Consider the following 12807-nt stretch of genomic DNA (forward strand, 5'->3'; position numbering starts at 1 on the left):
CTGTCTCTCTCTGTCTCTCTCTGTTTCTCTGTTTCTCTGTTTCTCTGTTTCTCTGTTTCTCTGTTTCTCTGTTTCTCTGTTTCTCTGTTTCTCTGTTTCTCTGTTTCTCTCTCTCTCTCTCTCTCTCTCTCTCTCTCTCTCTCTCTCTCTCTCTCTCTCTCTCTCTCTCTCTCCTTGGTCCAACACCTGGTCTGTGGTAATTCTTGACAATTATACAATAGTTCTGGCATCTCCAATATCTTGAGGTCTCCACCAAAATTCAGGCTCCACATTTATAACTTCCCATGACAAACTCTCTAGGACATTCTTAACACATGCCTAGCCTCATCACCTTTCTTTAACCATGAGAGAGATTCCATTACTATATAAATCTTAAATCCTTGACTCTAAAGTTTCTTACATGTTTGAGTATTTACTTATAAAAATGATGGCTTTGAATAGTTTATGGACACATACAAATTATTAAAATTATATTTATCAATTATTAAATAAAGAACAAGTGTACTTCAACTCATGAAGAAAAGATGTAGCAAAATTTGTACATACAAAATGTTTCTATATGAAAACTGATTTATATATAAAAATTCTGAGATAATATGCTATATTGATCTTATGAATAATAGATGACAAATAATGAATTCAAGTAAAGTAAAGAGATCAGAAAAGCACAAAAGTTAATTTAGAAAATTAAATTTAAAGTTATATTAATAAATCATCAAAACTCACTTATTTCATTCAAAAATGGCAATCATCAGAGGATGAAAGGTGAGATTGCAAAATAAAGTAATTGTTTAAAGGTTATAATCACAGATATTCTAAAGATTCAAACATGATGAGATAATTCACAGCAGCAAGTAGTCACTAAATTTTAAAATTAAATGGGGAAAAATTGTACTAGAAAAATTGAAAATTGAAACACTATGTGTGTGGTACGTTTATATATAGTGCCTTTAGTTTTTAAATTAAATCTGATACCAAAATTTCAACTTCCTTCTTAGAAAGGGGAACAAAATACTCACAGGAGGAAATACAGAGACAAAATGTGGAGCAGAGACTGAAGGAAAGGTCATCCAGATACTGCCCCACCTGAGGATCCATCCCATATACAGCCACCAAACCCAGTCACAGCTGATGATGTCAAGAGGTGCATGCTGACAGGAGCCTGGTATAGCTGTCCCCTAAGAGGCTCAGCCAGAGCTTGATAAATACAGAGGTGAATGCTTGCAGCCAACCCTTGCACTAAGAACGGAATCCCCATTGGAGGAATTAGAGAAAGGATTGAAGGAGCTGAAGGAGTTTGCAACCCCATAGGAAGAACAACAGTATCAATCAACCAGACCCCCCCCCCCCCAGGGACTAAACCACCAACCAAAGAGTACACATGGAGCTATCCATGGCTCCAGTCACATATGAAGCAGAGAGGAGAGGCCCTTGATCCTGTGAAGGCCAGATGCCCCAATATAGGGGAATACCAGGGCGGGAAGGAGTGAGTGAGTGGGTAAGTGGGTGGGGGAGCACTCTCACTGAAACAGGGGGAGGGAAGATGTGATAGGGGGTTTCCAGAGGGGAAACCGGGAAAAGGGATAACATTTGAAATGTAAATAAAAAAAATCCAATAAAAGAAAGAAAAAAAAAACTTGTTCAATTTGAATGACTAATCATTATTCCATGTTTAAAACCTTTTAATTTATTTTTCTCTTCTAGAAATCATTTAAAAATACATTTGATGAGAAGATCATGTGCTATAGGCACTAGTAAAAAATAGGCATCTGAAACACCACAAAAAACAATGAAGGAAATTATTGAAAAATTATAGCAAGTATACTACCCCTTACCTTGTGTTCTTTCATTCCATGCTTAGTCTTTGAAGTCTCTCATTGGAGGATGTAACCTCTTAAACAGTGAGTAATATGTGTAACCTTGTGCCAGAGCCTCTTAACAAGGCAACTTGAAGTGTTGTAGTGGCAAATGTACTGGCTCTTCCAAAATTTGTCGTGGAGTTGTCATCACACTGTCATAGCCTGCTGAAGTTAGGATGCTCAGTAATTCTATTTTCTGATTTGGGAGTCACAACCTGTGCACCAACACAGATCTGGCCATCTTCAGTTAGCCAAATAAGGGAAACATTAATGGTGGCTTTAGGAAAAGGAATTTTATTCAATGTGGCCACATTATGAAGAGGGACAAAGAGATCCAGTGAACCTCCCGACTTCATTGTCAGGACCTTGAAGTGAGATCTAAGTTTAAATCTCAGGGGCCTGCCTCTACCAAAAGGAGATTAGCAGACCTCGTTCCCTATCTGCCCTCTGGCTTTACTCTGCTTGCTACTTAATCAAAGCTTAAGTGGTTTCACTCTGCCTTGTGCCCTTGTGGAGTGTCATCATGTGGCTTAATCCAATGAGGTTCTATAGACTAAGAGTATCTACAAGTATGAGCCAAAATAAACTTTTCTCTTCTAAGGTTGGTTTGACTAGTGTTTTCACAGCAATGTAAAGCTGGCATCACAATGATTAATTTCCTCCTGAGAACCACATAGCATGGAGTCCAGATACTGAGAGCATTTAGTAAGGATTCTGTTCAATTATAGCCAGTAGTGGTGACTGTTGTTTATTTGTTTTTTTTTCTTTTGGACATTCCCTTATCTACATTTCAAATATTATCCCCCCTTCCTAGTTTCCCTTCCCAAAACACCCCATCCCATTCCCCTCAACCCCTGCCTTCATGAGAGTGCTCTCCCCACTCCCTCCCACCTCAGTGCCCTGACACTTCCCTACACTGGGGCATCAAGCTTTCCCAGGATCAAGGGCTTCTCCTCCCACTGGTGCCCAACAAGGTCTTCCTCGGCTACATATGCAGCTGGAGCCATGGGTCCCTCCATGTATACTCTTTGGATAGTGGTTTAGTCCCTGGGAGCTCTGGGGTTCTGGTTGGTTGATAGTGTTGCTCTTCCTATGGGATTGCAAAGCCCCTCAACTACTTCAGTCCTTTCTTTAACTCCTCCATTGGGGACCCTGTGCTCAGTCCAAACGTTGGCGGAGCTTTCTCTTCGGTCCATTTAAAAGTTTTTAAAACTTTAAGATTATAATTTCTTGGAAGCAATGTATCTCACATATCTTTGAGCTTACAGACATTACTTTAAGGATTTTTCTTTGAAACCATAGAGGTTGAGAATTCTATTCTCCCCATAGCTCTTGGCACCACTTCTGTAACAAGAGCTTAAAAGAGCGAAGAGCTATATTTCAAGGCTGCTGGAAAATAACTGATTTTTTTAGGGCATGATCCTAACACATCTGATAATATCCCAGGCCAGAAGAATTTAGACTTTTCTTTTGTCTTGCTAAAACTTACTCTATAATGCAAGAGTCATTTTATTGACCCACCTGGCCCAATTAATCTAGGAATTATATTTTTAACCTTACCACTTCATTGTAACTGTGAGAAAGTATTTCAGTTTGACATATTTCTTCCTCATCTGAACGTCTTGGTATAAAAAGGCAAGAATTCGTAACACTAGGTATAGTTATAAAATATATGAACCAGAAAGAACTGGCACAAGTGAGGCTTCGATCTAAATCAACTCTGACATAAGGGAAATGTCAAAAAAAGAAGAAATGTTTCATTTTGTATTATGTAGCTTACTATGGCTACAATACAGTTATGCCTCCGTATGTATTCATTCATAACTATATCTATCTATTCGTATATACATCAACAAAGAGATTATAAGCAATGTGTATGTTATTACCCCAGTTCCATTTTATGAACAAAAATGGAAAGTTTAGCAGCCCTCTTTCAAGGTCATATAGTTAAATGATATTTGTATTAGAACTAATGTTAAGATTTGGTCGTTTATTCTGTATTGGGATCTAAACTAATTTGAAGATGGCTACTCACTATAAGTAAAGAAATAATAGCTCTGTTAGTTTTATTACTTACTAGGTAATAATATTATAATTGCTTCCTCATAAAACAATAGCATGTTTGTCTTATTTACCTCTTTTAAACAAATTACTAATCAATTTCTACTGAAACAAACAAGGGTTAGAGTCCATAGATTCCCATAACTGAAGGCAGTTCCAATAAAGTAATTGTCCTTTTTGTGTACATGTGCAGAGAAGAAATTACTATTTGCTGAACAGAACGTTTTCCTAAATGGGACCATAAATAAATTTCTTATCGAAAGGTAAAAGAGAATACTGAAAATGGGGGGAGAAGATACTATTCATAATTTAGAATCTATGTCCTTAACATACTCTCATAGATGTTGAAAATTTAGTCTAATTCATTTTTATTGGTTATTTTCTTTTTTTTAACAATAAATGTTTTTAATGGAGAAGGCGTATATCCCAAATTAAAAATAAAAATTACAGAATAGTAGACATGTGGGCTATTGTTATGGTCATTTATTATCTTTATTAAGTAAAATCTTCTTAAACTGTCATTGGAATGACAGTGTATTGGGTGTGTTCACACCAGTATAACTACAAATACATTTATAATGCAGTGTTCTGCGTGTCCTGATGGCTACAAGAGCAGAAGGTTAGAGAAGCTTCACATTTCAAATATTATTCCCCTTCCCAGTTTCCCCTCAACAAGCCCCCTATCCCCTCCCCACTCCCCCTGTTTCTATGAGTGTGCTTCCAGAGCCACCCACTCACTCCTGCCTCAGTGCCCTAGCATTCCCCTATGCTGGGTCACCAAACCTCCACAGGACCAAGGGCCTCTCCTCCCTTTGACTCCAGATAAGGCCATCCTCTGCTACATATACGGCTGAAGGCATGAGTCCCTCCATGTGTACTCTTTGGTTGGTATTTTAGTCCCTGGGAGCTCTGTGGGGTTTGGTTGGTTGAAATTTTTGTTCTTCCTATGGCTTGCAAACTGCTTTTGCTCTTTCAGTTATTGCCCTATCTTCATCATTGGGGTCCCTGCGCTCAGTCTCTGGGACTTGAAATAAGCTCTGACACCCATAACAAACTCATGTCACTGATATCTATCTACAAATATTTTTTTGGCTATAAGTGCTACTGTAATGTAGTCCCTGGTTAGTTCAGTTTTATTATGGAGAACAAATAAATCTTTGTATCTAACTAAATTTTCTTGGAAGGGCTTACATATATATGTTTTACTTCTAGAGGACCGTCAACTAATAACTCCAAAGTTGAAAAACTTTGTGAAAGTTCCCATGATGTTATAAAACCTACTTAGATATGAGATGTTGAAATTGCACTTGATTTCATACAACCAGTTATTTATCAATTCAAATGCATTTTCATGTCAAACACACACAAAATGCTTCTGCCTGTGTTCCCACGCAGCTAAATTGTCACTCATTTTCACAATGGCGAGCAGATTTGTATTGGAGACCCTATACTGTAATGGTATGTAAAAATTTTCCTATATTAAAATGCGAGAATTAATTGCACCTTAGCAAAGCTATCATAACTAAAGCATTTGTTCAAGCTGTTGAGAAAATACAATTAGAGTACATGGGTAAAGGCTACATATAAATATTAACTGTTATACTTATTTTCTGATCGTCTTAAATAATATATAATCATGCTTTGCTAAAACATATAATATTAATTTTTTCTCATATGCATAACTCCTAGGAAATCACTGTCGCCACATGAATCTTGCAGAACTTAAGGTAAATATAACCTTCTGGGTGATACCCCATGAAGATGTTCCTTTGTTAATTTGTTTCCTTATTTTGCACATCCATTGCCAGCAGGCAGCCTTCTATTCCTGCCTGCTATATGTTAATATGCACTAAACAACTTACATGGAATGCTGACTATATTTAGGTCATTTAACAGCAGTAGTAAAATACAAATTAACAGGGAAATTGCTGACATCATTAGTATGAAGTGTTAATATCTGCAGGTTACACATGCCAGATGCATAATATCTGTTAATTATAGTTATAATAGGAGACCATTGGGAACATGAATCAAGATTCATGTGAAAATTTTGCTACTTTCAGAAAGTCAGAATTCTATTAAGTTGACTTTTAAAGATGAAGGAAATTATATGGGCAGGGGTACTGATAGCTAATCCAAATATTTCGTGAATGAAAATCTATCCTATTTACATTTGAGCACATTTAAATAACCTTAAAATTAATTAAAATGAAAACATAAACTTTAAATTCCTTTATTAAAAAAGATAGCAAACATTTAGTTAAAATTACTCCTATGATATCTTCTATGAATTTTATTCATTACTAAAATATATTGACTCTTATCTGCCATTACTATCTTAACCAAAACATTTTATAATCAGTATTGTTAGGTATATGTCATGTGTATGTTTGTCTTGGTTTATGCTATTTTGAATTTCTGTTTTAAGATATGAATAAATCTGATATCGTATTATAAATATCTGCATCTAAAGCAGGACAAATAGCAAAGTGCAAAAGAATACTTGGTGGTCTTCTAAAAGACGAAGGTTCAAGGTCCAGCAACCAAGTCCAGTAGTTCACAACTTCCTGTAATTACTGCTCCAGAAAATTGAGGACCCTCTTTTTTTAGGGTTCATGGGTACTTACAATCTCTCTCTCCTCTCTTCTCTCTCTCTCTCTCTCTCTCTCTCTCACACACACACACACACACACACACACACACACACACAGACACACACAAACTAAAATAATCTGTTGGAATCACACATGGTCTGAAATGAAATATTTAATGATTCGATTAATTTACATTCACTCAAAGAGAGAAGAAAGTTTCAGGGAAATGCGCTATGGAAGTGTTAATAAAAGAAGGAAATAGTTATTCTTATCCTCAAATTTTATTAAATATAATTTTCAAAAGCATCCTAAGAATAAATTTTCCATACATACTGATTGCTGTGTGTGTTGTGTGTGTGTGTGTGTGTGTGTGTCTGTGTGCATGCACGCGTGGGTGTTCTCACACATGTTCATATACATATGTACAGGAATAAATCTATGCATGTGCACATACATATATGAAAGGCAGAGGTCACCTTCAGGGGTTGTTTCTCCTCAAGTGCTTTTCATCCTGTTTATTTTTGATATTAATAACAATGTCTCCAAAAATTATCTCTGGGTCCCCAATTAGGATAGGCTGGCTGGTCAGGGAGTACTAGGGTTACCTTTCTCTGGCTTCCAAGTGCTGAAATCTTTTGTGCAGCTTTTTGGTTTATTTTGGACATTTTATTTTAATTGCACCATTTCTCCCTTCCCGTTATTACTTTCCAACTTTCCCATTATACCACTCATCACTCTACTTCAAACTTAGGACCTGTTTTTTCAATAATTGGTGTGGCGTGCATATATGTATTTTCATATACATACATATTCTTTGCCCAGGTTTTTCTGTGTGTTGTGATACTTGAACTCAATTCATGTTTAAACTACAAGTACTTTATTCAGAGCTAGCTTTCCAGCTCCTGAATTTTTGTTTTACCTAACTTTTTTTCTCTTCTTTTCTTATATTTTTCTTCTTATCGGGAACCCCAGTGCAGGGGAATATGGGGGTGCAATAAGGGGGATGTATAGCAGGAATACCCATATGGGGGAGGGGGAGGGGAGAGAATGGGAGCTTATGGACAGGAAACCAGGAAGGGAAATTACGTTTGAAATATAAGTAAAGAAATATATCTAATAAAAAATTTAAAAAGTTATTGGCCTGGAGAGATGGCTCAGCGGTTAACAGCAATGATTGTTCTTCCAGAGGTCTTGAATTCAATTCCCAGCAACCACATGGTGGCTTACAACCATCTGTAATGAGATCTGATGCCCTCTTCTGGTCTGCAGGCATACACGCAGGCAGAAAACTGTATGACATATACCATATATATGTTATTGTCTGCATAGGAAGATTTTAAAAATGTACTTTTCTAATCACATGCATAGTAGTCTTACTTCTATCCGTGCAATTGTAATTTTTACTAAAATTCATTTAAGGATCATTTCTTAAACTCCTTTATAGGTATAGAAAATTATCAGCCATAGAGATGTTTGCAGATCTTCCACCTAATAGCATATTTATACACTCTCTGAAGTAGTTGATGACAGATGCTATGGTTGACCTTTTCCGTCTTTGACATGAACCACATTTTTGCCATGTTGAATTAGACGAAAACATTACACTTGCAAAGATCAAGCCATTTTGTTTCCAAACACATTAAACAGGTAATTTCTTTATAGTATTTATCTTTTCTATCAGAATATTTTAAATATTATTCAACTTTTGTTGGCTTAGTCATGTTTGCCTATTATACAACTAGTGAACTAACAATTGAAGCCTCCTTTGATGCCCCTGATTTACAACCCTGACATACTTAAACCAAATTCTAACACCACATCTGTATAGATGTTGAAAGTTTTACGTTTCATCTGTACTTATGATTTCCTCCTCCTTAAACTTTTATACCTGTTTTTTAAATCAGGTTAGCTTTGCCTCATTTAACTATTTGTTGTAGTAAAATATTTAAATATTCTAGACTTTTAAGATACTATTAGACTCCTCTTGCCAAAATAAGAATTGTCTTCCAATGATACTTTGCTTTTTAAAATATATTTTTAAACCAAAATAATTTGCTAAATTTATTTGTTAAAATTTGTTAAGATTTGTTAAAATTCAATATAAAAAAAGTAGAACAGAACTGAAAAATATCATCCTGAGATAACTCAGATTCAAAAGGACATGCATGGTATATACTCACTAATAGGTGGATATTAGCCAAAAATACTTACAGATTACTAAAGAAACTGTCCACAGAACTCAAAAAAGGTTAACAATCCAAAGGGTCAGTGGTGAGGGAGGGAGGGACATAGGTGGGAAAGAGGACAGGGAGGGGAAGAGGAGAACATGATCAGGTATTGGGAGGGGAAAAAGGACTGAATCCCTGAGGGCCAGCAGAAAGAATGGAAATGGACAACTTGGGAGGTAAGAGGTGGGGTGACACCCCAGAATGTACCAGAGACCTGGGAAGTGAGAGACTATTAGGATTCAAAGAGAGGGACCCTAGATGAAATGCTCTACAGTGAGGAGAGGGAACTTGTAGAGTCCACCTCCAGCAGAAAGACAGGGCATCAATGAGGGATGGGGTTACCATCATACAGTCAAAACTCTGACCCAAATTGTTCCTGTCTGAAAGAACTGCAGGGACACAAATGGAGATGAGCCTGAGGAAAAAGAGGTTCAGGGACTACCTCAAAGTAGGATCCATCTGAAGGGGAGGCCCCAAGGCCTGACACCATTACTGAGGCTATGGCATGCTCACAAAAAGGGACCTATCATAACTGCCCTCTGAAAGACTCAACAAGCAGCTGAAAGAATCAGATGCAGATATGTGCACCCAACCAATGAACAGAAGCTCCTGACCTCTCTGGTTGAATTAGGGAAAAGCTGGAGGAAGCTAAGGAGGAGGGCGACCCTGTAGGAGGACCAGAAATCTCAATTAACCTGGATTCCTAAGATCTCTCAGACACTGGATCACCAACCAGGCAGCATACACCAGCTGAGATTAGGCCCTCAGCACATACACAACAGAGGACTCCTAGGTCTGGTGTCAGTCAGAAAAGATGCACCTAACCCTCAAGAGACTGGAGATCCCAGGAGAGGAGAGGTCTTGTGGGGTGGGGGGATAGGAGGGTGAAGACATCCTCATGGAGAGGGTGGGAGGTTCTTGTGGGGGAGGGAGGCATGGAGTGTGGAATAGTCAGAAGGTAGATCAGGACAAGGATAAAATCCGGTGTGTTAAAAAAAAGATTAAATAAAATTTAAAAAAGAAAGTAGCAGAAATTGACTGTATTTTACATTTCAATGTTCATACTAGCACAACTTAGAGATGGTACAGGTATTATCTTCCAAACTTTCATGGTGAGCCTTCATAAGCATTGTAGTTTCCTTGCCTGTCATCTTAGTCATGTATTTGCCTTCTTTTAGAAGAGTTTTGCCTATTAATTTGATATAAATGAAATTACATGGAATACTTTGTTTTTTATTGACATATTTATGCATTTTATTTTAAGATTTAGTCATATTTTTCAGGTATACATGCCTAGTTAATTTTCATTTTGTATAGTATTCTACTCTGTAATTATTTAACTGCTGGTGAATATTTGGTTGGTGTCTTTATGTTTTATTATTCTAGATAAAGCTACAATGAAAGTTGACAAACAAGTAATTATTACACCTAGGACGCATGAGCAATCTAGTTGATTCACAACCTCACAGGCATTTCAATTAACCAACTCAGCTTTGCTCTCATTTCCTTCATTATTGGTGATATGAAACATCCTTTTCATTTGTTCATTGATGATTCATATATCTTATATTTAAAAATGAGTATTTAAAACTTTTTACATTTTGTTTGGTTGTGTGTGTTATGTGTGAAATAAGGAGGTTTTATACATAATTTTCCCAGTACTTACTTTGCATTTTATTCTCTAATCAACACCTTCCTAAGATCACATGTATTTAATATTTATAAAATCCAATCGTATTTTTCTTTGATATGTACTTTTTGTGTCCCTTAAAAGGAGCATGCCTACTCCAATATTATGAAGGTTTTATTTCTTCATATTACAATTTGATTCTGTTGTCTTTCAGATCATTGTTTCTATTCAGAAATACTGTTTTTTCTTCTGTCATATAGTCTTGCTGGTTTTCCTTATTAGTTCCATTTCCTTTTTTTGTAGATTCTTTATGAACTTCTACAAAGATAATAATGTCCCAATAAGTGAAGATAATAAATATCACTTTAACTTATTCCTCTATAATCTCTATGCCTTGTAGTTCCTTTTTTTCTACTTTGGTCATAGGTTAGCACATCTAATGTAAGGTGGAACATTTTCGAAGGACTTGTATTTTACTTTAGGATGTGTTGGATAATTATAATTGTCTGCATAGTAGGCAGTTTAAAGACTTGGGTTATGGGGCCTTTGCTAATTATGAATACCCATAGTTCTTGACTAGTAAACTGGTATTCAACTTCAGTAATATAGGGAATATAGACTTTCAAGAAACATTAAGATATTGTTTCATGGTTTTCAGGTTTGCAAAACTTAGTGACCCACTCCAATTGTTAGGAGACACACATGAAGTCCAAACTGCACATCTGTTACAGATGGGCGTGAAGCTAGGTCCAGCCCCTGCATGCTCTTTGGTTGTTAGTTCAGTCTCTGTGAGCCCCCGCCCCCCCTGCCCCTGTGAGCACAGGCTAGTTGACTCCGTAAGTCAGTGTCCTTGACTCTTCAGGTTTGCTCAGTTGTGTACTTAATTCTTCCACAAAAATGTCCAAGTTCTGACTAACATTTGGCTCTGGGTCTCTGCATCTGTTTCTGTCTTCTGTTAGATGAAGTCTCTCAGGAGAAGGTTATGCTAGATACCTGTCTGCAAACATAGCAGAGCATCATTAATTGTGTCAGGGGTTGGCTCTCTCCTATGGGATGCATTTCATGATGGGCCAGTTATTGGTTGGCCGTTCCCTAAATTTCTGTTCTTTTATCCCTGTAAATCTTGTAAGCAGGACAAATTTTGGGTAAAAAATTATTGGGTGGGTTGATGTTCCCCTCTTTCCACTGGCTAAAGGACTGTGGCCACTTCAGCCTCTATATCTCCTGCTGGTAGTAATCTCAACTGGGTCATCCTCATGGGCTCCCAGTATTCTTTCTCATACCAAGTCTCCATAATCCCAAAGATGTCCCCACTGATTTCCATTGTCACTCCAAGCCCTAAAGTACATTGGTAATAAGGATAGCCCAAGGATGTGTGATTATCACTCAGAAAGGGAAACAAAATAGTCATCAGAGGTGGATGGAGAGATGGAACTGAATGGAAGACAGGGTGAGGAGGAATATGAAGATGGTGATGAGTAAAACAAAAAGCAAAATGAATTCCACAGTGTGTATTTTATCCCAATTAATACTGAATAAGAATATATAAGGGCACATTCATATCTAAAGAAAGAGATTTTACACCTGGAAAAACAAGGAAATAAAAATATAAAATAAGCCAAGATCTTATGCTTATAATAATGATGAAAACATGCAGTGAAGTAAAAACATTCTCTAAATTTCAATTTTGAATTTAAAATAATGTAATGAATTAAATTTCATACAGCAATAAATTGCAGATTAGCTATATTATGATATATTCAATGTGACCCATTTTTAGGCAGACTGATGTGAGACTTATTACCGAACATGATTTGATAGGGTATAGGAGAGCATTGTGGAAACCCCTCGGGAATGTAGGGCTCTCCACTTGTTCAGGGGACCGTGATTCAGTGTACATTTGAGACCACAGCACTCAGGAATGAGCCGCTTCTCAGAAACTATGTCTTTAAATATATTGGCATTAAACTTGGTTAAGCCCCACTTCTCTCAGATGTGGATCTTCTGGTGGTTGGGGAACTTAAACTTGGCTCTGTGCAGATCCTCAGTTACATGTTCTTTATTCTGCAGCTTGGTTCGTATGGACATGATGACCTGACCAATGTAAACCCTGGACACTGTGCCCTGGGGCTTCCCAAAGGCACCATGCATACCTGTCTGGAGCCTGTTAGCCCTAGCACAGGACATCTTGTTGATTCTGATGACATGAAAAAGATGAAGTCTCACTCCAATGTGAGAGCCATCCTTGCCACAACTCTTTATCATATATTTGTTGGCATAAATACTGACATCTCTACTGCTTTAGAAGAGAGTGGTTTATATTCATCTAAAACCATGTAGCCACAATGTGAGAATTCATCAATTTTTGCCTTCTTCAATTCTAAGTCAAAGATGTGGATCTTAGCATCACAGACACTTTGAAAAAAGTGAGATTT

The 12807-nt window shown here is 37.0% G+C and overlaps 1 pseudogene; it reads right to left on the bottom strand.

The window, feature by feature from the left end:
* Window positions 1-12172: 12172 nt before the first annotated feature.
* Rpl10-ps4 (ribosomal protein L10, pseudogene 4) lies at window positions 12173-12523 on the bottom strand (annotated as a pseudogene).
* Window positions 12524-12807: the final 284 nt, after the last annotated feature.

Source organism: Rattus norvegicus, chromosome X (genome assembly GCF_021556685.1).
Source record: "Rattus norvegicus strain SHRSP/BbbUtx chromosome X, alternate assembly SHRSP_T2T, whole genome shotgun sequence".
Taxonomy (NCBI): Eukaryota; Metazoa; Chordata; class Mammalia; order Rodentia; family Muridae; genus Rattus; species Rattus norvegicus.